This window comes from Helianthus annuus, chromosome 16, assembly GCF_002127325.2.
Source record: "Helianthus annuus cultivar XRQ/B chromosome 16, HanXRQr2.0-SUNRISE, whole genome shotgun sequence".
Taxonomy (NCBI): Eukaryota; Viridiplantae; Streptophyta; class Magnoliopsida; order Asterales; family Asteraceae; genus Helianthus; species Helianthus annuus.
This window is the reverse complement of record NC_035448.2, coordinates 174621230-174645331: the sequence shown is the minus strand read 5'-3', so window position 1 is coordinate 174645331 and position 24102 is coordinate 174621230. Positions and strand designations below refer to the sequence as shown.

At 41.5% G+C, this 24102-nt stretch overlaps 1 non-coding gene across 1 annotated transcript; it reads left to right on the top strand.

Annotated features, from left to right (window-relative positions):
* Positions 1–16158: 16158 nt before the first annotated feature.
* Positions 16159–16265, top strand: LOC118488690. Its single transcript, XR_004885234.1, has one exon. It is a non-coding gene; the product is annotated as a small nucleolar RNA R71 (small nucleolar RNA).
* Positions 16266–24102: the final 7837 nt, after the last annotated feature.

The window sequence follows — 24102 nt, the reverse complement described above, 5'->3', positions numbered from 1 at the left end:
AGACGGCGCCTACTATGTGGCAGGGCGCATTTGGGTCCCACTCTACGGAGATCTACGTGAACTCGTGATGAACGAAGCCCACAAGTCCCGTTATTCGGTACATCCTGGTTCAGATAAGATGTACTACGACTTAAGGACCACTTACTGGTGGCCTGGCATGAAAGCCCACATAGCAGCTTACGTTAGCAAATGTTTGACCTGCGCAAGAGTCAAGACTGAGTATCAGAAACCAGCAGGCCTACTCCAGCAACCCGAAATCCCGAAGTGGAAATGGGAGCAAATTTCCATGGATTTTGTTACGGGGCTACCAAGATCCCAACGCGGAAATGACACTATTTGGGTGATAGTAGATCGATTGACTAAGTCTGCACACTTTCTGGCCATTAAGGAAACAGACAAGTTTTCTACCTTAGCAGAAATCTATTTAAAGGAAGTAGTCTCCAGGCACGGGGTGCCAACTTCTATTATTTCCGACCGAGACGCTCGTTTTACTTCCGAGTTGTGGCAGGCTATGCACAAATCCTTTGGCTCACGTTTGGACATGAGCACCGCTTACCACCCACAAACGGATGGGCAGTCTGAACGCACCATCCAAACCCTGGAAGACATGCTTAGAGCATGTGTGATCGATTTTGGCAAGAACTGGGAGAAGCATCTACCGCTGGTGGAATTCTCCTACAATAACAGCTACCACACTAGCATTCAGGCGGCACCTTTTGAGGCATTGTACGGTCGTAAATGCCGATCACCCCTCTGCTGGGCAGAGGTCGGTGATAGTCAACTCACAGGCCCAGAACTAGTGGTAGATACAACGGAAAAGATTTCCCAGATCAGACAACGCATGGCGGCAGCACGTGACCGTCAGAAAAGCTACGCTGACAAGCGTAGGAAACCGCTAGAATTCCAGGTCGGGGACCGGGTTCTACTTAAAGTCTCGCCCTGGAAGGGTGTGGTCCGTTTCGGTAAACGGGGCAAGCTGAATCCACGATATGTTGGACCATTCGAAATTACCGAGAAAATCGGTAAGGTTGCTTATAGATTGAACCTGCCTGCAGAGCTGAGTGCAGTGCACAATGTCTTTCACGTGTCTAATCTGAAGAAGTGCCTGTCAGATGAAACACTCATAATTCCTTTCAAGGAACTCACTATTGATGAACAGCTACACTTTACTGAGGAACCAATTGAGATCACGGATCGAGAGATCAAAACCCTCAAACGTAGCCAGATACCTCTCGTGCGAGTTCGTTGGAACTCACGACGTGGCCCAGAGTTTACCTGGGAGCGGGAAGACCAGATGAAGTCCAAGTATCCCCAGTTGTTCCCAAACGAAACCCCCAGCACTGAAGCTACAACTGAATTTCGGGACGAAATTCCAAACTAACGGGGGGATGATGTGACACCCCGTTGAAACACGCTAGCTTGGCAGTGGCTGCCTTAACTTTCGGGACGAAAGCTCTTAAAACTTGGGGATAATGTGACACTCTAGGTTTTTCCGAACGAACACCTTTTAATTTTTGTGTACATATATGTTATTAAATGAAAACGTGATCCTTTTTGCATTATATGTGTTGTATGTATGTATTATATATATATGTGAGTCGAGACCATGACTCGCAACCACCCGGTTGCTGTGACACCTGTGTCACCGCGACCATCAAACAAATACCAAGCCAATGAAATATTGTATTTCATACTTGGGATCTTGTACAAATATGTGTATCTTTTGCACATATCAATTCTTGTTCAATTTCAAACTTTATATCGCTTTCTGGAGAATTATACGCAAACTGGTGCGTAAATGTACTCGGTTTAATGCGACAAATACTCCGGAACATCAACATATACTCAACATACCTTAAATAACCTTTACATAACTTAGAAATAAGTTTTGAAGGCTTTGGTATAGCAAAAACAAGTTAATTCGCTTACAGGGACTAAACTTGACAAACTGCAAAAGTATGCCAATTTGAACTGTAACGAACATTCCGGAACATGTCCATAAGTTAAACATACCTTAAATATCCTTTACATAGCTAAGAAATAGGCTTTGAGGTGTTTGGCATGCTAAAACAAACTTTTGGATCATTCAGGGACTAAAAGTGTCAAAAAGTGCACAAGTTTGCACTTTCGCGCATAACTTACGTTCTGAATACATCCGGACATCCAAAAATTTATGTAAGCATCCTTATATTATTCCTTAGTGTTTGACATGAGAAAAATCCGTTCGTCACGTCATTTGGATCGTTTTTCGCGCTTATGCGCATTCCGTCGTAATTAAGCGAACATCGCGTTCGTACGACCAAACGAACCAACATCCGACATATTTTTGGGCATGTTTCATGTCCACAATGTTTAGACATCATTTTAGGGCCTTAAAGTTGGCTTTACAGGCCTTGGAAGGGCTGAAAATGGCTTAAATACGCAACAGGGACCAAAAGTGTAAATTCTGCAAGTGGTGCAGATCAGAGGACTTCAGGCGGCCCGCGTAAAGATTGCCCAAATCCTTACGCGGGGCGCGTGAGACTGTCAGACAGAAAATATATTGCATTTAATGCAGTTTGACCTTTCGTTCGATCAAGGGGCAATGCCCTTTCACCCAATCAGGAGCCAAGAGCCAATATCTGACTTACCACAATATTTTGACAAGTGTACGCTCGAGATCGCGGCACGATATTCGATAAAAGATCCTAACGGTTCCACTTTTCCTATAAATACCCCCCCCCCTTTGTTCCAAAAACCCACAAGAATCAGATCTAAAGCTCTAAGTTGGAACCATTGTTTCATACCTGAGCTATTTGATCTAGATTAGCACTCGGGGACCCTCCGTAAGTCTTCTTTCGCTCTTTTATTCGCTTTTCGAGTCCGAAAGTCAACGTTTTGTTGACTTTCTGCATTGACCAGCTTATGGTCGATGCGAAGTTCATGGAACTTCATAACGTGAGCGTGATCACGATGGTTATGGTCCGTAGTGACCATACCTACTAATTACCCCATTATCTAGGCTTAGTGACGAGTCGTAGTTTCGGCCAAAATGCGCATTCTTGCGTATTTTGTAACCAAACTACTCGTGAGCATCAAAGCCATTTGTTTTGATGCCAAACCTGTTTTCTAAATTAGTTAAGCATGTTCTAACATGCTTAGCTCGTCACGTTTAGTATAGTGCTTATATAGGGTCGTAAGGTAAGCGATCTAAACCATCGCTTATACTTTCGAACCCGACCCATTTGGTCGATCTTTAGGATCCGACCAAACATATTAGGTGACCATAGCTATAACCTTCGGAGGTTATACCTTGTGGTCGCAATGTTAGGCGTTCCATACGCGTTCTACGCGAATGACGCGTTAGGGTGGCATAAGCTACCTCAACGGGTCGTGATGGACCGTAAGCACTTAGGTTAAGTTTCATTTTAGTATGTAGGCTTTGTTAAACCATATTACACGAGTCTCCATACTCGTTTCGTTTTCGAACCCGCGTACTGTCCGATCCTTCCGATTTGGTCCGGTATATTAACATAAGCTACCTATTAGGTGTCGTTGGTATTCCGTGATCTTTAGCATTATCTGGTTATTATACAAGGAACTCAAAGCAATCTCAGGTGAGTACATTGAACCCCTCTTTTACTGTTTTCCAAACTGTTTTGGGGTGAAACACATGTGCCTACTTGCTACTTTCATGCTTTCCGGTTTTCACATCATATACTGCTATGTTCGATAGTACATATATAGTACATGATTTCATTGTGTTTATGCTATGTATGCCCATTGTGTGCGTACTTAGTACATTGCTTTACAATACATTTCATGTTATGTATGCCCATTGTGTGCATACTTAGTACATTGCTTTACAATACATTTCATGCTACGTACGCCCATTGTGTGCATACGTAGTACATTGTTTCACATTGCATTTCTGTTGCATATGCTCATCCAGCATATGAACACATTATACTACATTTTGAACCGTTGTACTCTACAATACATTTCATGCTACGTACGCCCATTGTGTGTATACGTAGTACATTGTTTCACATTGCATTTCTGTTGCATATGCTCATCCAGCATATGAACACATTATACTACATTTTGAACCATTGTACTCTACAATACATTTCATGCTACGTACGCCCATTGTGTGCATACGTAGTACATTGTTTCACATTGCATTTCTGTTGCATATGCTCATCCAGCATATGAACACATTATCATACATTTTGAACCGTTGTAACCATTTGACTATGTGAACCGTCTTACCCCTTTGATTTCATGAACCGTCTGTAACCATTGAACCATGTAAACCAGTTGTATCCGTTGACATGAATTACATTTGACAATAGACATTTGACTATACATGAACATTTCTACCGTTGTTAAACATTTCATCTTGATGGTTTGGTTTGAGTAAGTGATTAAGTAACGAGGCGTGTGTAATATGATACAAGCATGGTGGATACGCCGCTGGTACTTCCTATATATAAGTGTTTGTATGGTATTACATATCGTAGCGTTATTTGAATCATTTCAATTTGAGACATAGAATATTTTATACAAATAACACGCTTTTCACAAGACATTGATTTACAAACAACATATCTTATACAAACTCTTTTTTCATGGTTATTCAGTTAACCATGCATTGTTCTCTTGTTTATACATATCATTTGATCTTACCGTTTTTCAAATGATTTACAAGACAAAGCAAAATACGAGGTTCATGACTAAACATTTTCTCAAACTCAAGTCATGAATTCCGTTTTCACAAAACCAATGTATCTCACAGGCATTTTTATGCTGACGTACCTATTTTCACATGTGTTTTCAGGAGATGATGCATAGGACTTACCAAGACATACTTAGGCGGACCTGTGCCTTAGTGACTTAAAACGAGACAGGAACTAGTTAAATTGTGTTATGTATTCCTTGGTTCCTGTTTAAAGAAATGTAAACTTTCATGTTTGATTTATAAAACGAAACTTCATTTGCCATGGATTTGAAACAATTGATTCTGTTACAACACTCCCTGACGTTTCCGCCACGTTTTGTATGTTCCACGTGGTCGGGGTGTGACAGAAAAGATGGTATCAGAGCCAATGGTTATAGGGAATTAGGTTATTAGTAATGCTTTGACCTAGTCTATAACCTTCCTAGGAACCTAACGCGAGTTTACTTGCGTTTAGTCATAAAACAATACCGTCACCTATCCTTAGGCGACGACCACAACAAGAACATAAATTTCAAAACCGCCTTGAAAACTAATCATCTGTTCTAGGATGATTGATTACTAGGTTTTGAACCCTCTATTGTAAGGTTTTGAACCCTTTGTTATAAGGTTTTGAACCACATTGAATTTTCAAAACTCTCGTCAAAAGTTTTGGGTCCTAAATAGTGTGAACACGTGCGAACTGGAAGAGTGAATGCCTGTACCCTGGGTTTTCTGTCTAAGGTTAGAGTGTTCGTACAAATCCACATAATCGGACCAGTCACTCTTACCTGGGAACTCTTGGGGTGAGTGTCCACTTATAGGCGAGCATGTCTTCGCGATACACTATGAGGATCTATTTGCTTTAATTCAGCCTTGGTGTTGTTTGTTTGCTTCATGATTCAAACAAATGACCATCAACCGTGATTATGGTCAGTGATTGTAACATCCTATTCTTACCCAATACCATTTTATTTGTTTCCTTTCATGTTTTCCTCTTTTAGAATGCCTCCTCGACGCGAACACCAGATAGCAACTGCCGAGCTGGCAGAAATTATTGCGCAGCAGATGGCTGCTAAATTCCCAAATCTCTTTGCTCAATGGAACCAAGCCAACAACAACAGCAATGGTACATGCAATTTCAAGAACTTTAACTCGGCTAAACCACTCAAGTTTAGTGGTTCTGAGGGAGCAACTGGGCTTCTCCAATGGTTCGAGAGCATCGAGAATACCTTTCGCCACGTGCAGTGTCCGGAAAATCGGAAGGTCGAGTTTTCTTCGAGTGTGTTTCAGAAGAGGGCTCTTACATGGTGGAACGGGGTAATGAGAGATCGTGGTGCAGATGTTGCTCTAGCACAAACATGGGCTGAACTGAGAGCTCTTATGATGAGAGAGTTTTGTCCTCGTCATGAACAACGAGCGTTGGAGAAGGAGTTTGATGACTTGAAACAAGATAGTGGCGAACACAGGGCATATACTGATAGGTTTGAGGAGTTGAGTCTACTTTGCCCGACTATGGTCGCCCCACTCGACAAGGCTATCGAAAGGTACATCGACGGCCTGCCTGACTCGGTACAAGACATTGTCACTGGTAGCAACCCTACCACACTCCGTCAGGCCATTGAGCTATCTGCAACCTTGACTGAATCGCAGATCAGAAAGCATAAACTTTTTCGAAAGGGTGACAAGAAGCCAATCGAGGAATCAAAGACCATGGATGAACAGACTGAATCTCCTAAGAAGTCAAAGAAGCGAAAGGCTTCTCAGAACTTCGCCGTGGTCGCTCACAATGGTCAAGCCGTCCCCAACCAACCAGCTCAACCCCCTGCTAGAAAACCATACAATGGAACTGCACCTTTGTGCAACCAATGTGGTCTCCATCATCACGCCAATGTACAGTGCCGCAAATGCCAAACTTGTGGAGTTATAGGCCACACAGCAAGAGTCTGCCCAGCTGCAGCTGCGCCAAACCAAGCTGGCAACAATCCTGCCCAAGGTCGTTTTCTACCAGGCTCTTGTTTCAACTGTGGCGAGATGGGTCATTTCCGAAGAAATTGCCCAAAGCTTGCTAATGCAAATCCAGCACAGGGATAAGCATCTGACTGACTAGAAGACAACATCGTTTAGAAATAATCACGTCTTATGTATTATTTTCTTTTGTTGTCAAGGTCCAAGAAACCGTTGTTATCGTTGTTTATAAATAAATCTTTTATTTGCATTGCAATGTATTTCTGTGGTTGCATGTATAAACGACATATCCCTTACAATACCGACAATCAAGGGACTGTATTCCTTAAAGAACAAACTACCCCCAAAATTCTCCCATTCTATAATCTCTTGCGTCTTCCACGAAATTCCTAAGTACCCGTTTATTCTAAGGAAACGAAGTACAAGGCGCAGGTTACAACACATGACGAATACCCAAAGCACCACTATAAATCCTTAATAGGGTACCTAAGGATTTCCCGTATGTCCTTAATCATTGTATACCTTAATTCGAATGTGGTGATTCCTTGTAATCAAAAATCAAATTTTGGGAGATCTTCCTATCTTCTCAGATAGATTCCAGTGAACATTGAGACCCGTCGATTGGTTTCCATATCCGTATTCAATCAATAACAAGTTAAAAACAAATTATGATCAAGTTAAACAAGTATGTGACTTTGTGCTTATGTGTTCCCTTATGTGTTGTTGTGAGATCCAAATTATGTTATCCAAATCCTCGTAGAATCTTACATATCCTTATACAAGAGATTCATAGTAGGATACCCAAAAGTATTACTTAAAATCCTCAATGGACTTCTATGTTATAGTTAAGTCCTTTGGATTATAAAGTACTACTTCATAATTAGACCCTTGAGTGGTCTAGCTAAACAGATTCATCCAAAAAGCTGGATAAGGATATCATGTGATGATATAGCTGAAAGGATTCCTTGGTGGCCTAACTAAGAAGATCCCCTGTCGATCTAATTAAAAGGAACCGATGGAAGTCTAGTCACCCTCATCACAAGTTTGATATCCTTCCCCAAAACATTACAAAACAAACTGTGCGGACTGTGCAAGGGATTACGTAATTATGGATGCATACATAATTATGGAATTTAGTGCACAGAAATCACAGCAAGTTCTGTCATGTGTCTAGAGTTAACCCTATTCATTTCCAATCCGATGAAACAACCGTTGAAAATGATTCCGTTTAGTTCATTTTCGTTTCTGAGGATTTATCCGTTGAGGGAATGAATATCCGTTGTGTAATCCTTCATTTCCAACTCTGATGAAGCAACCGTTGAAAATGATTCCGTTTAGTTCATTTTCATTTCTGAAGATTTATCCGTTGAGGGAATGAATATCCGTTGTGTAATCCTTCATTTCCAACTCTGATGAAACAACCGTTGAAAATGATTCCGTTTAGTTCATTTTCGTTTCTGAAGATTTATCCGTTGAGGAGATGAATATCCGTTGTGTAATCCTTCATTTCCAACTCTGATGAAGCAACCGTTGAAAATGATTCCGTTTAGTTCATTTTCGTTTCTGAAGATTTATCCGTTGAGGGAATGAATATCCGTTGTGTAATCCTTCATTTCCAACTCTGATGAAACAACCGTTGAAAATGATTCCGTTTAGTTCATTTTCGTTTCTGAAGATTTATCCGTTGAGGAGATGAATATCCGTTGTGTAATCCTTCATTTCCAACTCTGATGAAACAACCGTTGAAAATGACTCCATTAGTTCATTTTCGTTTCTGACGATTTATCCGTTGGGGAAATGAATATCCGTTGTGAAATCCTTCATTTCCAACTCTGATGAAGCAACCGTTGAAAATGACTCCGTTAGTTCATTTTCGTTTCTGACGATTTATCCGTTGGGGAAATGAATATCCGTTGTGAAATCCTTCATTTCCAACTCTGATGAAGCAACCGTTGAAAATGACTCTGTTAGTTCATTTTCGTTTCTGATGATTTATCCGTTGGGGAAATGAATATCCGTTGTGTAATCCTTCATTTCCATTTCTGAAGAATACTCGTTGAGGAAAATGACTCCTTCTGTTCATTTTTGTTTCTGAAGAATGACCATTAAGGAAATGACAGGATATTGCCTTGCATATCGCTGGTGGGTATTTGGCAAAGTCACAAATAGAATCCTACGAATAAATTTCGGGACGAAATTTCCTAAAGTAGGGGAGACTGTGACACCTGTGTCACCGCGACCATCAAACAAATACCAAGCCAATGAAATATTGTATTTCATACTTGGGATCTTGTACAAATATGTGTATCTTTTGCACATATCAATTCTTGTTCAATTTCAAACTTTATATCGCTTTCTGGAGAATTATACGCAAACTGGTGCGTAAATGTACTCGGTTTAATGCGACAAATACTCCGGAACATCAACATATACTCAACATACCTTAAATAACCTTTACATAACTTAGAAATAAGTTTTGAAGGCTTTGGTATAGCAAAAACAAGTTAATTCGCTTACAGGGACTAAACTTGACAAACTGCAAAAGTATGCCAATTTGAACTGTAACGAACATTCCGGAACATGTCCATAAGTTAAACATACCTTAAATATCCTTTACATAGCTAAGAAATAGGCTTTGAGGTGTTTGGCATGCTAAAACAAACTTTTGGATCATTCAGGGACTAAAAGTGTCAAAAAGTGCACAAGTTTGCACTTTCGCGCATAACTTACGTTCTGAATACATCCGGACATCCAAAAATTTATGTAAGCATCCTTATATTATTCCTTAGTGTTTGACATGAGAAAAATCCGTTCGTCACGTCATTTGGATCGTTTTTCGCGCTTATGCGCATTCCGTCGTAATTAAGCGAACATCGCGTTCGTACGACCAAACGAACCAACATCCGACATATTTTTGGGCATGTTTCATGTCCACAATGTTTAGACATCATTTTAGGGCCTTAAAGTTGGCTTTACAGGCCTTGGAAGGGCTGAAAATGGCTTAAATACGCAACAGGGACCAAAAGTGTAAATTCTGCAAGTGGTGCAGATCAGAGGACTTCAGGCGGCCCGCGTAAAGATTGCCCAAATCCTTACGCGGGGCGCGTGAGACTGTCAGACAGAAAATATATTGCATTTAATGCAGTTTGACCTTTCGTTCGATCAAGGGGCAATGCCCTTTCACCCAATCAGGAGCCAAGAGCCAATATCTGACTTACCACAATATTTTGACAAGTGTACGCTCGAGATCGCGGCACGATATTCGATAAAAGATCCTAACGGTTCCACTTTTCCTATAAATACCCCCCCCCCTTTGTTCCAAAAACCCACAAGAATCAGATCTAAAGCTCTAAGTTGGAACCATTGTTTCATACCTGAGCTATTTGATCTAGATTAGCACTCGGGGACCCTCCGTAAGTCTTCTTTCGCTCTTTTATTCGCTTTTCGAGTCCGAAAGTCAACGTTTTGTTGACTTTCTGCATTGACCAGCTTATGGTCGATGCGAAGTTCATGGAACTTCATAACGTGAGCGTGATCACGATGGTTATGGTCCGTAGTGACCATACCTACTAATTACCCCATTATCTAGGCTTAGTGACGAGTCGTAGTTTCGGCCAAAATGCGCATTCTTGCGTATTTTGTAACCAAACTACTCGTGAGCATCAAAGCCATTTGTTTTGATGCCAAACCTGTTTTCTAAACTTAGTTAAGCATGTTCTAACATGCTTAGCTCGTCACGTTTAGTATAGTGCTTATATAGGGTCGTAAGGTAAGCGATCTAAACCATCGCTTATACTTTCGAACCCGACCCATTTGGTCGATCTTTAGGATCCGACCAAACATATTAGGTGACCATAGCTATAACCTTCGGAGGTTATACCTTGTGGTCGCAATGTTAGGCGTTCCATACGCGTTCTACGCGAATGACGCGTTAGGGTGGCATAAGCTACCTCAACGGGTCGTGATGGACCGTAAGCACTTAGGTTAAGTTTCATTTTAGTATGTAGGCTTTGTTAAACCATATTACACGAGTCTCCATACTCGTTTGGTTTTCGAACCCGCGTACTGTCCGATCCTTCCGATTTGGTCCGGTATATTAACATAAGCTACCTATTAGGTGTCGTTGGTATTCCGTGATCTTTAGCATTATCTGGTTATTATACAAGGAACTCAAAGCAATCTCAGGTGAGTACATTGAACCCCTCTTTTACTGTTTTCCAAACTGTTTTGGGGTGAAACACATGTGCCTACTTGCTACTTTCATGCTTTCCGGTTTTCACATCATATACTGCTATGTTCGATAGTACATATATAGTACATGATTTCATTGTGTTTATGCTATGTATGCCCATTGTGTGCGTACTTAGTACATTGCTTTACAATATGATGTGCGTGAAGTGTGTTATATTTTTAGATATATAATTAAGCCCTTTTTACACTTTTAGCCAAGTTTTAAATTTATAAAACACGATATTTACTAACACTAAACACACATATGGGCAAGTGCACCCATCGTGGACGTAGTATAGTGTTGGTAAGATACCGAGGTCGTCCAAGGACACAAGAGCTTTTAATACCGGTTTATCCTCAACGTCTAATCAAATCAAAAAGTTAGAAAAATGTTTTAAACTAAGAAAAATAAAAACTAACTAAATGCTGAAAAATAAAATAAAATAAAAACAGATAGACAAGATGAATCACTTGGATCCGACACGTGTATTAGTATAACCTTTGATTATTTTCGCACTTTTGCACTTGTTTAAGAGATTATCTTAGTTATTGTAGTAGGCCCCTCTTTTGAAGGTGACGTTACCCTCAACCCAGTAGTTTGAGTCAGCAAGGATACAATCCTAAAGGGTCGGATTATTGAAAGATAATGAATTAAGTTATTAATGCAAATTATGGTAGGCCCCGCTTTTGGCGGTGACGTTACCCTCGGCTAAGTAGTCTGAGTCAGCAGGGATACAGTCCTAAATAGCCGGGTTATAGTATTAATAGTAGTTAACTTATGAGGGGGTCAAAGAGTTTGGATCCCCGCCATCCAATACCTATGGGCATTGAAGGAGATCCTACTAAATTTGACCCAGGTCCCAAGCAGGACCTCTAAACGCTGAACAAGGGCAAGACCTTTACCAAACCGTTCCCTTAACCCCCGACCAGGTAGCCAACATACCTCCATATAGACCGTGGAGATATGAATGGTGAAAATCTTTTATTTTATATAGACAGTAAAATAACGCCAAGACACCACGGACAAACGATAAGGAAAGATCACCTTCAACATAAGTAACTAGTTATTAAAGTCATTAATACAAAACCAAATAAAAAGTGCAAAAGATTAAAAATAAAAAGTATTATACTAAACACTTGTCTTCACCAAGTGATGTAAGAGACTTAGGCAAACATGGCCTTGATTGTCAAGAACTCTTACGATCAATCTTGGATCCCGAGACGACTCACACACTCTATGATGGACAATGGATGATGGTGGTGGATGATGGTGTTATGGTGGTGGTGGGTGGTGGATGAAGTGTGAGAGAGGTGGTGTGCCAAGGGATGAGAGAGAATGAAGCCAAGCTCCTCTATTTATAGGCTGAACAGAACGCTGGACACGGCCCCGTGTTCGCTGAACACGGCCCCGTGCCCGTCTGACATTCTCTCTCTTCATTAATTGTAATTGCGAATTACAATTAATGCGCCTGCTGTACTTTCAACACGCCCCCGTGTCCGCTGAGCACGGCCCCGTGGTGAGCAATGGAAGCTTCTACTGGTTTGTCTTTTCTGCTGCTTCCTGGGCACGCCCCCGTGTTCACTGGACACGGGGCGTGTTCAGGCTCTGTTCTCTTCTCTTTGTCTTGGGAGGTGCCGTTGAGGGTCCGGGCAGTTTTCTTTTGTTCCTTTTCTTGTATTTATGGTAGAATTAGTGGTCTTTTTGCTTCTTTTGTGATTTTGAGCTCATTTCATCCTGAAAATACAAAAGGAAGACAAAAACACTCTTTTTCCAACATTAGTACTTAAAAAGGGTTAGTTTTATGCCTTAATTGATGTGTTTTATATGTTGCATTTTACACACATCAAATACCCCCACACTTGAACTTTTGCTTGTCCTCAAGCAAAACTCTTTTAATGTGGCTTACACTCCCAAATGGAATAGGTAGAAGAGAAGTTTTTTAACTTGTCCTAGAGTGTCGGGAATCCAAGGTTTGTATAGGTTCTATTTTTATTTTATTTACAATCTTATTCGTCATGGTTTATTTTGAACTTTTCATAAGATAAACTACTTAATTTGGCATAGCATGTCTTATTAAAATTCCATTTATATACAAGTTCACATACCTCACGGGAGATCACTCAATCACTCGGCCGAAGGTGTATATTTAAGTGAATCGCTCGAGAGCGGCACGGATTTACATTTTCCATATGCTTGCCAAGCGATCAATCCTCCTCCTTTTTAACTTTTTCCTTTGTAAATATCAAGAGGTCTTTTGGGGTGAAGGCTTGGGTTTAAAGGTGGGTGGTTGGTTAGTGGTTAGTAAAAAGGGCGAAAATCGTAACAAATGTCGGTTTTCGTGAAATACCTTATTTTTGGTGACATTTATTTTTGAAGTATTTCTCCAAACAAGCTTTTTGTAGCTTATGTTTGTTTGACTTCATCATATATATATATATATATATATATATATATTTTTTTTCGTCACGTAAAGGGTATGTTTATGAAAAACCGAGTTTGTTACTAAAATAAAGGTGAAAAAATGAAAAAGGTTTTTGGTGGGTAGAAAATTGTTTTGGGGGTAATGAAATGAAAGGTTTAGGCTCAAAGGGGTTTTCTAGGGGGGTTTTGGGTAGGTAAAAAAATAATGGTTTTGAAAGAAAAATAGTTAGTCCTAATGCCTCCATCATTTACTTACTTGGGTTTAAGTTGGTAAGGACCGGGAATGTATCGTCGTGGCAAGTTCTAGATTTGTAAAGACCGAGCGGCTATTCACACAAGAAACGAAAAATGAGCATTTAATCTAGATATGTGTATTTTTATGCTCAATAAAGGCTCAAAACTCACTTTTTGTGGGAATGGGTTTTTAATGTGACCAAGCATATATAATCGAATTTTAGCTAGACTTGTTATACCGTTTCATAATTTTCTTATGTTAGTTCTTTTTATCACGACGCTATCGGTTGTAAGTTTGTAAAAATATAACCCTTTTATAACTTGTTATTCCCAACTTAAACTAAGACAAGTAAATAAAAAAAAAATGAAAAGGTTTTCGAAAAAATTTGGGGTGTTTAGCGGTTCCAATAGAGTTTTGTGTAAGGCTTGTTTTAGGATTTTGCAAAATTCCAAGGTTTTAGCATCCCCCCCACACTTAAATTACACATTGTCCTCAATGTGTCCAAAAATAGAGTTTTTGGTTGATTAGAATATGTAAAAGTGTGTTTAAAAACAAAGATTTGTGTTACTGGCGCTCTGGACACGGCCCCGTGTTGACCGGGCACGGCCCCGTGGTCAAGTGCCAGTAACAAAAATTATAGAATTGAAACAGAAGCCTGGACACGGGGGCGTGTTCGCTGAACACGGCCCGTGTCCAGTTACCTGAACTGGGTGATTTCCTGCAGGGGGCTCAGCACGGGGCCGTGTTGGTTGGGCACGGCCCGTGTGGAGCCTTCTGTTATGGAGATTTTTGTCGGTTTGTTCTGTTCTTCTGCATGGTTCCATTTTTTCTCGTTCCCTTTTTCATCCATTACCACCATGAGTGTGTTTTATTCTGCAAAAACTAAAAGATTAAACTAAACTAAGGATAGGTCCGCGGAATGCCTCCGTGGTGCGCCACGTTTATAAGGGTCCTTGGCTAGACCCAATTCCCGGTTACACGTCCTTTGATTGGGGTGCCTTGCCTCCCAAGTTACACCGTCGGAGAGCGGCATCCAAGCTTGAGTCGATAACCTTCATGTAGTGGACCGGGTCGTCATCCTCTATTCTTTTCCCAACTCCGAACTTTACCTCATCGTCCCCATATCTCAAAGTTAGTGTCCCGTCATTCATGTCCACTACTGCTTGTGCGGTGGCAAGGAAAGGTCTCCCTAGAATAAGAGGGACCTCGGTGTCTTCCTCCATGTCGAGTATGACAAAGTCAACAGGATAAACGAATCTGCTTACCCTTACCAAGACATTTTCGATGACACCTTGCGGGAACTTGACCGATCGATCCGCGAGTTGTATGCTTATTTTTGTGGGGCTTGTGGTTCCCAAGCCAAGCCTTTTGAACATTGAAGAGGGCATGAGATTAATGCTAGCTCCTAAGTCGGCCAAGGCATTGCGAACGGGAGATTCCCCTATTGAGCACGGAATTGTGAAACTTCCGGGATCGATCTTTTTTTGGGGTAGTTTATTGAGTACGAGGGCAGAGCATTCTTCGCCTAAATTAACTAATTGCAAATTTTCAATTTTCTTTTTATGTGTAAGGAAGTCCCTCATAAATCTAGAGTATTTGGGCATTTGGGTTAGGACTTCAATAAAAGGAATATTGACATGCAATTGTTTTAGCAAACTTTCGAATTTTGCGAATTGCTCGTTGGTTTTCTGACGAATTAACCTACCGGGGTACGGAACCCGAGGAGCCTTGGTAGGCTCTGTTGATGGGGGAGGGTCCTTCTCTTGCAGATTTGTTGGTGTTGATTCTTCCGCGGCTGGAGGTACTTCTGCAGGCCCTACGGTCCGGTTTCGTAGCGTGATGAGGTGAACTTGCGCCTTCGGGTTGGTTTCGGTATTGCTGGGTAATGCGCCTTGTGGTCTTTCGGAAAAATTTTGAGCTAGTTGATTTATTTGTTTTTCTATGTTTTGAATGCTAGCCTGTTGATTCCTAAAGTTAGATTCTAATTGTAGGAATCTTTCCGAATTTTTCTTGTCAGTGTCAGAGACGAGGCGAGATATAGTATCTTCGAGCCTTTCTCTTCCACTTTGTTGTTGAGTGAAATTTTGTGACTCATTTCTTGATTGCTGAAAGTTTGTTCGTTGTGGTTGTTGGTTACTACTATTGCCGGGCTCCCTCCAACCAAGGTTTGGGTGGTTTCGCCATCCTTGGTTGAAGGTCCCCGTTGGAGGACCCGACGGCCTAGGTCTATTATCAATGTAGTTTACCATTTCTTGTTGATCGTCCGTTTCTTTCATGCAACTCCAATTTTCATGTGACCCACCACACCCCTCACAAGCCATAACCGAGACTGTTTTTGTCATTTCTAATTTTTTTATTTTTGAAGAAAGGGCCTCGATTTGGGCTTGTAAAGAGGTGCTTTCGTCTACCTTATGGGCGCCCGGGGCGATAGTTTTATTTCCCCGGGGAGTGTGCCATTGAAAATTGGTTTGAGCAATTTCCTCAATTTGATTATATATTTCGTGTGGGCGTCGATTACCTAAAAGTCCCCCGGAGCTAGAATCAAGTGTCTGCCTAGTATGTGGCAACAACCCATTGTAGAAAGTGGATACTTGTTGCCATATTGCGAGGCCGTGATGGGGACATTTGCGTAATAGCTCCTTGAACCTTTCCCAAGTTTCATATAAGGATTCCCCGTCCTCTTGTGAGTATGTGTTAATTTCAGCCATTAATTTAGCAGTTTTAGAAGGAGGGAAATACTTATATAGAAATTTTTGGGCTAGTTCATCCCAGGTGTTTACCGATCCAGCTGGGAGGGTGTTGAGCCAAGCTTTCGCTCGGTCTTTTAGTGAGAATGGAAACATACGAAGGCGGATGGCGTCGTTTGATGCTCCATTGATCCGAAATGTATCACATATTTCTAAGAAATTAGTTATATGTAGATGGGGATCCTCGTCCGCGAGCCCGTGAAAGGTTGCGGAGTTTTGGAGCATTTGTATCAAGTGCGGTCGAAGTTCGAAGTTATTGGCTTCGACATTCGGGGCATTGATAGCGGCGCCGAGATTACCTACGGTGGGCCGTAAGTAATCCATGAGGGTACGTTGGTCCGCCATTGGGGTTGGGTCACCCGAAACTTTCTCTTGGTTTTTGGCTTTTAACCTTTTTCTGAGAAAGCGTTCGGGTTCTTCTAATGGTTCCTTTATGTCTTTATTGGAACTGGAGCTCATACACTATGCGAGGTTGGCGTCGGGTTCCAAGTCCTGCAATAAAAACAGAAAAGAATGTTGGTCAGAAGGTTCACCACGGCCCCGTGTCGAGCGAACACGGCCCCGTGGTCGGAGATACAGTGGTTGTTTTTCAGATCCCAGTTACTGGAAGTTGGACACGACCCCGTGTTGCACCGACACGGCCCCGTGGTCAGCCTCCTGTTAACTTGAAAAACAAAAACTGCCAGTGACGTTGCTGAGCACGGCCCGTGTCCGACCAGGCACGGCCCCGTGCTGAGCTCTGCAGAAGCTGAAAAATTTAAAAAACATCCTAAAAAAAATTAAAAAAATAAAAAGATGATTAGGCCGTTGATTCCTAACTTTCTTAAAATCCTTGTGTCCCCGGCAACGGCGCCAAAAACTTGATGTGCGTGAAGTGTGTTATATTTTTAGATATATAATTAAGCCCTTTTTACACTTTTAGCCAAGTTTTAAATTTATAAAACACGATATTTACTAACACTAAACACACATATGGGCAAGTGCACCCATCGTGGACGTAGTATAGTGTTGGTAAGATACCGAGGTCGTCCAAGGACACAAGAGCTTTTAATACCGGTTTATCCTCAACGTCTAATCAAATCAAAAAGTTAGAAAAATGTTTTAAACTAAGAAAAATAAAAACTAACTAAATGCTGAAAAATAAAATAAAATAAAAACAGATAGACAAGATGAATCACTTGGATCCGACACGTGTATTAGTATAACCTTTGATTATTTTCGCACTTTTGCACTTGTTTAAGAGATTATCTTAGTTATTGTAGTAGGCCCCTCTTTTGAAGGTGACGTTACCCTCAACCCAGTAGTTTGAGTCAGCAAGGATACAATCCTAAAGGGTCGGATTATTGAAAGATAATGAATTAAGTTATTAATGCAAATTATGGTAGGCCCCGCTTTTGGCGGTGACGTTACCCTCGGCTAAGTAGTCTGAGTCAGCAGGGATACAGTCCTAAATAGCCGGGTTATAGTATTAATAGTAGTTAACTTATGAGGGGGTCAAAGAGTTTGGATCCCCGCCATCCAATACCTATGGGCATTGAAGGAGATCCTACTAAATTTGACCCAGGTCCCAAGCAGGACCTCTAAACGCTGAACAAGGGCAAGACCTTTACCAAACCGTTCCCTTAACCCCCGACCAGGTAGCCAACATACCTCCATATAGACCGTGGAGATATGAATGGTGAAAATCTTTTATTTTATATAGACAGTAAAATAACGCCAAGACACCACGGACAAACGATAAGGAAAGATCACCTTCAACATAAGTAACTAGTTATTAAAGTCATTAATACAAAACCAAATAAAAAGTGCAAAAGATTAAAAATAAAAAGTATTATACTAAACACTTGTCTTCACCAAGTGATGTAAGAGACTTAGGCAAACATGGCCTTGATTGTCAAGAACTCTTACGATCAATCTTGGATCCCGAGACGACTCACACACTCTATGATGGACAATGGATGATGGTGGTGGATGATGGTGTTATGGTGGTGGTGGGTGGTGGATGAAGTGTGAGAGAGGTGGTGTGCCAAGGGATGAGAGAGAATGAAGCCAAGCTCCTCTATTTATAGGCTGAACAGAACGCTGGACACGGCCCCGTGTTCGCTGAACACGGCCCCGTGCCCGTCTGACATTCTCTCTCTTCATTAATTGTAATTGCGAATTACAATTAATGCGCCTGCTGTACTTTCAACACGCCCCCGTGTCCGCTGAGCACGGCCCCGTGGTGAGCAATGGAAGCTTCTACTGGTTTGTCTTTTCTGCTGCTTCCTGGGCACGCCCCCGTGTTCACTGGACACGGGGCGTGTTCAGGCTCTGTTCTCTTCTCTTTGTCTTGGGAGGTGCCGTTGAGGGTCCGGGCAGTTTTCTTTTGTTCCTTTTCTTGTATTTATGGTAGAATTAGTGGTCTTTTTGCTTCTTTTGTGATTTTGAGCTCATTTCATCCTGAAAATACAAAAGGAAGACAAAAACACTCTTTTTCCAACATTAGTACTTAAAAAGGGTTAGTTTTATGCCTTAATTGATGTGTTTTATATGTTGCATTTTACACACATCACAATACATTTCATGTTATGTATGCCCATTGTGTGCATACTTAGTACATTGCTTTACAATACATTTCATGCTACGTACGCCCATTGTGTGCATACGTAGTACATTGTTTCACATTGCATTTCTGTTGCATATGCTCATCCAGCATATGAACACATTATACTACATTTTGAACCGTTGTACTCTACAATACATTTCATGCTACGTACGCCCATTGTGTGTATACGTAGTACACTGTTTCACATTGCATTTCTGTTGCATATGCTCATCCAGCATATGAACACATTATACTACATTTTGAACCATTGTACTCTACAATACATTTCATGCTACGTACGCCCATTGTGTGCATACGTAGTACATTGTTTCACATTGCATTTCTGTTGCATATGCTCATCCAGCATATGAACACATTATCATACATTTTGAACCGTTGTAACCATTTGACTATGTGAACCGTCTTACCCCTTTGATTTCATGAACTGTGACACCCCAGGAAAACCAGTGAACGATGTAACTTACCTAGCTTCCTCAGTGAGTGCGTACCAAATTTCGGGACGAAATTTCTTTCAAGTTGGGGATAATGTGACAACTCGAATTTCCAAGATTCGATTTCATATGTATTACACGATCATGTATTGACTAGTTGTTTATTTGCACATTTGGTTGCCATGAAATTTTATACGTTTTGATTGTTTGACTGTACATAGTTGTTTGTTTGTTACATTGCGAAACTTGTAAATGTGTAAACTAGTTAGTGTGAAACACATTACATCACACAAACAACCTTCGAAGGATGTCCAACCTTCGAAGGATGTCCACGTAACATGGCTCAAGGATCGAAGAATCACGAAACATATCCTTCGATCCGAAAGATCAAGCTTTCGGCTTGAAGGGTCTCGAAACATATCCTTCGGGCCAAGAAGAGATCCTTCGACATCTTTCGGCCCAGTCTTTCTAATGGGCTTGGCCCATTCCTGTGATAAGTTTAAATACGTGAATGCATGTAAGTCGACGGTTAGTTTTCAAAAACCCTAGTTCCCTTGTGTGTGTGTGACGGCATACAGCAGACCTACTCTCTGTTCGAAGGATTTCATTCCGTAATCCATATTTCCGGTTAGTTTGTGATGTTGTTTATGATGCTTTGATTTCATGATTAATAAATTGTCTTGCTATATATATTGTTAGTATGTTAATTGGATCTGTTTTGATGATGTTCAATAATAATGTTTTGGGGATCGGCTATGATAACCGGATATGTATGTTAGTATTGCAATAGGTTGGTATGTTGTTATGAATCGGATATGGTAGGCTTAGCAAATGTAATTGGATTGAATTGTCATGGTAGTTAAGATGTTTATGTTAATCAGGTTTATAATCGGCCGAATATTGTAATCGGACATGTTTATGTAATCGGCACCTATGTGTAAATTGGATAGTTGAATGATCTTGTTATTCAGATTAGGGTTCTTGATAAACATGGGAATCATGCTTGTTTGATCTTGTTGATGTTAGCTGATTTGTGAAATTTGTGTTAATTGATAATCGGATAAACTTGGAAACTTTGTGTAAACGTAACTGTTATTTGTCGAAGGATGGTAGTTACTCGAAACATAATCTATGCCGAAAGATACCTGTTATCCGAAACATGGTTACTGTGAACCGAAAGATGCCTATCCTTCGAACCATAGTAACTTTGACCGAAAGATAGTTTGGACCGAAAGATAGCTTTGACCGAAAGATGACATTGGTCCGAAACATAACATTCGGTCCGAAGGATAATTGTGATAACTGTTGTCGAAAGATAATAGTTGGATTCGAAAGATACTAGGGATTTATGAACCTACTTTGAAAGATGGAATTATATGCTTGATTTATTTGGCATGCCATGCGTGATGAACGTTAACATTTGTATACGTGCAATAATACGTGTTGTGCCGATATGCAAACTGACTGCTATGTGAACATTAAATTGCATGCGTATCATTGCGAACATGAACTGATTTGTCATACGTGCATACAATAGGACGTGATTAAATTCTTGTGAGTGCATAACCCAGCATACCGAGCAAACCAAGGTGAGTTCACACTCTTACCAAGGCATGGGATTCCCGGGGTGTTGGGAATGGGATTGAAAGGTTGATTAGATACTCTATTGACACTATGACTAGACTACCACTTTACTATCCTCGGTTGTGAAGGATACCTATAGTTACGAGTAGTCTAGTGGTTATACAACGTGGAACACCACCACCAGTAACGTGGAACACCACCACCAGTAACGTGGAACACCACCACCAGTAACGTGGAACACCACCACCAGTAACGTGGAACACCACCACCAGTAACGTGGAACACCACCACCAGTAACGTGGAACACCACCACCAGTAACGTGGAACACCACCACCAATAGAACATACAATCGGCCCAGTAGAGCCACCTGTTACAAACGAACTTACTATTACGCATTTACTTTCGGTGAACTCGCTCAACTAGTTTGTTGATCATTCTGTTACATGCCTTGCAGATCGTTAGGTACTTGGAGCTTGCACTGGAGAAGCGGGTCGTTGTGGACAAGGATCGTGGCTTTTCGGTTGAACTATTATGACACTTAAAACTGTTAACTACTACTGGTTTATTTACTATGCTTCCGCTACATTTTGAAACGATGATTTGTTTGATCACCTTTTGTATTGAATGGATGGTTTTCAGTCATTTTACTTAATATTAAATGCATGTTCAATATGATTGGTGGCTTGATCCTGGTCAGTCACGCTCTCAAGCGGTGATACTCCGCAGGTGGATTTTGGGGGTGTGACAGATTGGTATCAGAGCCATTGGTTATAGAGAACTTGGTTTTAATATGGGAAAACGTTTTTATTAAAACCAGACTATAACCAGAACAGTGCTCTCAACGATCCACAACGACGCTTCGCTCCACGTGCAAGACTCAACTTCTTAGGTAATAAGGTTTATGTTTATTGCCTACATGCTAGAATTTGCATAGAACTTTGCTCGTAGTATGCTTACATTACCTTGCTCACAACTTGTCATTGCATGAGAATACTTATGTGCTTACACTCTTCTGTCATCGCACTATTCGCGAACCTTTCTCACTTATGTTGCCTTTGATGTGAAGATCAATGGCCGCACGAATTACCATGACTCAAGCCCAGCTAGAGGCTCTCGTTGCTGCGGCAGTTGCAGCCGCCCAAGCAGGTAGTATACCCTGCAGTATAGACACTAGGATCTTTAGATCCTACATTAATTCTCGTACTTAACCTTGTCCTATTCGTACACAATAGGTCAACCCGCTCAGCAACAACCTGGGTGCACCTTCAAGAATTTCATGGAATGTCGTCCTAGCTCGTTCAGTGGCACGGAGGGAGCAGTTGGACTCCTCCACTGGTTTGAAAAGCTCGAGTCGGTTTTCGAAATGTGTGAATGCCCTGAGGCTCGCAGGGTGAAGTTCGCCACTGGCACACTTGAAGGGATTGCGCTCACTTGGTGGAACGCACAAGTGCAGATCTTAGGGTTGGCAGCTGCTAACGCCACACCCTGGAATGAATTCAAAGAACTGATCAAGAGGGAATACTGCACTAGAGAAGACATTCACAAGTTGGAGGACGAGTTGTATAACTTGAAAATGGTTGGTTCGGAAATTGAAGCTTACACTAAGAGATCGAATGAGTTGGCTGTGTTATGCCCAACTATGGTGGACCCTCCATACAAGCGTATTGAGTTGTATCTCAAAGGTTTGGCACCAGAAATACAGAGCCACGTTACCTCGGCTAACCTCAACAACATCCAGGAAATCCAGCGTCTCGCTCATCGCATCACCGATCAGGCAGTGGAACAGAATAAACTGCCTAAGCGTATCAGTGCTACTGCTACCGCTACTGCTTCTACTACACTTGCTACTCCCAGTGAAAGTAAGAGAAAATGGGATGGGGATTCTAGCAAGGGATCAACCTCAGTGCAGTCGCAAGCTCAACAGCGAAAGACAGACAGTTACCAGAGTCCCAGTCAGCACTCCGCAGGCAGCCACAGACAGGGAGGGTATCGAGGAAACCTTCCAAAGTGTAACACCTGCAACAAACATCACAGTGGCCAGTGTAATAAGGTTCGTTGTCAAAGATGCCTCAAGATGGGTCATGAGGCCAAAGATTGTAGAAGCGCTCGACCTGCGAACCAGAACCAGCAGCAGCTACCAGCACAGCAGAATCAGCAACAGGGCAACAAGGGGTGCTATAATTGCGGTGCAGAGGGTCACTTCAAAAGGCATTGCCCTCAGTTGAACAGGAACCAGAACAACAACAATCATAACAACAATCAGGGTAATGGTAACAACAACAACGGGGGAAACAACAACAACAACGGCAATGAAGCTCGTGGTCGTGCTTTTGTGTTGGGTCGAGGAGATGCAGTGAATGATCCCAATGTGGTTATGGGTAAGTTTCTTCTCGACGATATTTATGTTACTGTCTTATTTGATTCGGGTGCTGATACAAGCTATATGTCATTGAAAATGAGTAAATTATTAAAACGTACACCAACACCTCTAGACACCAAACACGTCGTAGAACTAGCCAATGGTAAAAGTGTAGAAGCCGCTCAGGTAGTCAAGGGTTGTAGTATTGTTCTAGCGGGTCAGACTTTCTCGATTGATCTCATACCCATAGTTTTGGGAAGTTTCGACGTCGTCATCGGTATGGATTGGCTATCCCAACATCATGCGGAGATCTTATGCAAAGAAAAAGTTATTCGTATTCCTCGCTCCAGTCAGGAACCTCTCGAAGTACAAGGTGACAAGAGTGGTGCTGTGGTTGGCATCATCTCTTACTTAAAGGCGCAGAAATGTTTACGAAAGGGACATACTGCCATTCTGGCACTTGTCACTGACGCATCAGCAAAGGAAAAGAAGCTGGAGGATATACCAGTTGTGCGTGATTTTCCTCAAGTGTTTCCTGAAGATTTACCTGGTTTACCTCCTCATCGTCAAGTTGAGTTTCAGATTGAGTTAGCTCCTGGAGCAGCACCAATAGCCCGCGCACCGTATCGTTTAGCTCCAACCGAACTGGAAGAACTGTCGAAGCAGCTACAAGAGCTCTTGGAAAAGGGCTTTATTCGTCCAAGCTCTTCGCCTTGGGGAGCTCCAGTGTTATTTGTAAAGAAGAAAGACGGTACGTTCAGGATGTGCATCGACTACCGTGAACTCAATAAGGTGACGGTGAAGAACCGTTATCCTCTTCC